This window comes from Elephantulus edwardii, unplaced genomic scaffold, assembly GCF_000299155.1.
Source record: "Elephantulus edwardii isolate Elephantulus edwardi_28Jun2011 unplaced genomic scaffold, EleEdw1.0 scaffold00312, whole genome shotgun sequence".
Classification (NCBI taxonomy): Eukaryota; Metazoa; Chordata; class Mammalia; order Macroscelidea; family Macroscelididae; genus Elephantulus; species Elephantulus edwardii.
Window position 1 is genome coordinate 987,011 of NW_006400062.1, and position 2,619 is coordinate 989,629.

Genomic DNA, 2,619 nt, shown 5'->3' on the forward strand with positions numbered 1-2,619 from the left:
CTCTCTGCAATTCTAACTTTCATTAATCCTTCTCTACCTCCCTGAATCACTTCTGACATCCACTTTTGTCTTTTCTTTCTCCCTCATCTTTGTAATGAAATTTTGCTTTCTTCATGGCTGGTAACCTTGATGTCATCATGCCACAGCTCCTCTGGCCTTTCATCATTAGTGTTCAATGTCTCAAACCTATGCCCGAGTTTTTAAACTCAGTAGTGATAGATTCAAGGCCATATTTGGACATTAGAACTTATTTTTATTTTCTTCAGCTTAATTTGAACTTGCAAATGAGTAATTGATCTATTTGACAGCACCAGTCTTAGGTTTGACAGCTGATACTGAGTTTCTCCTTGATGAAACTGAGGAAGACCTGAAGCACCTACTGCAGAGGGTCAAGGGCTGCAGCCTCCAATATGGATTGAGGCTCAATGCCAAGAAGACAAAGATTCTCACCACTGGACCAATTGGCAGCATCAACATGGATGGTGAAGAGATTGAGATTGTTCACAGCTTAAATTTGCTTGGCTTCACAGTCAATACTCTTGTCACCAGTAGCCAGGAAATTAAAAGGTGCATTGCCATGGGAAAGTCTGCTGTTAGGGACTTCTCCAAAGTACTGAAGAGCAGTGTTGTCTCTCTGGAGACTAAGGTGCATTTGATACAGGTAATGGTCTTCGCAATCACTTGTTGTGCATCAGAGAGTTGGACAATGACCAAGGAGGATAGAAGGAGAATTGATGCCTTTGAACTGTGGTGCTGGAGAAAAGTATTGAGAGTACCATGGACTGCTAGGAAAACAAACAGATTCATCCTGGAAAGGGTTAAACCGGTTGGCTCCTTGGAGGCAAGGATTCTGAGGCTCCGTCTAACATACTTTGGACATGTTGTGAGGAGAGACCGGTCCTTGGAGAAGGACATCATGCTTGGGAAGGTGGAGAGACAGCGCAGGAGGGGAAGGCCCTTTATGAGGCGGATTGATTCAGTGACTAGGATAATCGGGATGGGAGTGTCAGAGACAGTGCGATTGGCACAGGACAGAGCAGAGTTTAGGGATGTTGTACATAGGGTTGCTATGAGTCGCAAGCGACTCGACGGCACATAACAACAACAACAACATTGATCTTCTCCAATAACTCTTTCTACAGATATATTGACTCTAATACCTCTGTAGTTCATCAGATGAAGCCCAAGTGTATATTGCTGTTTTTAAGATGGAAGCTCTGTAGGCTCAGTGGCAATAAGCGGTGCTGCAATCCCGAGAGCACATGGTTTGAGGCCATCAGGGGATCCATGGAAGAAAGCTGGGCAATCTTCTTTGTGATTAACTGTCTCTGAAAATCCACTGGAGTGTCACACTTTAGGTCGGTTTGGACTCGATGGTACACAAATGGGATCTTTTAAAAGTATTTTAAATTAACACACCGCTGACTTTTTTAAAATTCAATCATTTGGTATCCAGCTATTTCCAGCATTTGCATTCCATTCACCAAGCACTGGATTACCAATCTTGATTGTCAACTCCTCTGTTTCCTCATATTTCATTTTAGTTGTTGGGCACATATATTAACAAGTCTTTCTTGTATGCATTTGGATATTATCCTACTGTTCACAACATTGTACTTCAGGATAGATCTTGAAATAGTCTCTTTTATTATGAATACAACATCATTATTCCACAAGTTTTCACTCCTGGCATAGCAGATCATCATTGATTGTCTGACTCACTGATGAATTCTAGTAGTTAACTTGAAGGTTGTTGCTGCTGTTGTTGTTAAGTGCCATCAAGTTGTAGACGGCTCATAGCAACCTTATGAATGAAAGACCTGAGCTCTGTTCGTAGAGTATCCACAGGCAAGCCATTTCGAAAGTGGATGCCTCTCCTGCTTCCAAGCTTGTTTTAATTGGGAAGCTCCACCAAACACTGTCCACCATGGGTAGCCATCATCACATTTGGCACATCAGTGTCACAGTTTTTAGTATCACAGCAATCATGACAGACCATTGCTATACCACTTAGAAGAATGTTTCACACAAAAAAAAGTTTAAACCTGAAGTTACACAAGAAAAACTTACTTTCTGTGTTTTCCTTTTGTTTGGTGATAATGGTCATTCACTTTTTGTGCTAATCATTCCCTTATTCCATCAGAAGAAGTCTTTGTGTTTAGGTATTGTTTACTTTGAAAAACGTATTTACAACTGTAAATTGTTTGTAGGATAAAATTCTTTCATGGGATCTCTGGCCTTATTTTTGTCATCTTTTCCTCTCTTTACCTAACTATCTACCCTTCTCAGCATGATGAATTTTTTTTTTTTTAAAAAAAAACTTTCCCCCCCTGAAAAGATGCCCAAAGTATGTGAGATGAATTCTCTATACATGAGTCTAAGGAGCACCATGGTTACATTTCCTCCAGACAATTTGGTTATTCAGTAAGGAGAGAAAATACAACCCTGACACATCCCTTTCTTAGCTTTAACCATATGGTGCTCCTTTGCTCTTTTCACACAATAGCCTATGGGTCTAGGTTTAGGTTTTCCATAAGCACAATTAAGTGCTCTGAAATTCCCATTCTTCTCAATGTTAGTCAAATATTGTTTTGATTCACACAATCAAATGTCTTTGCA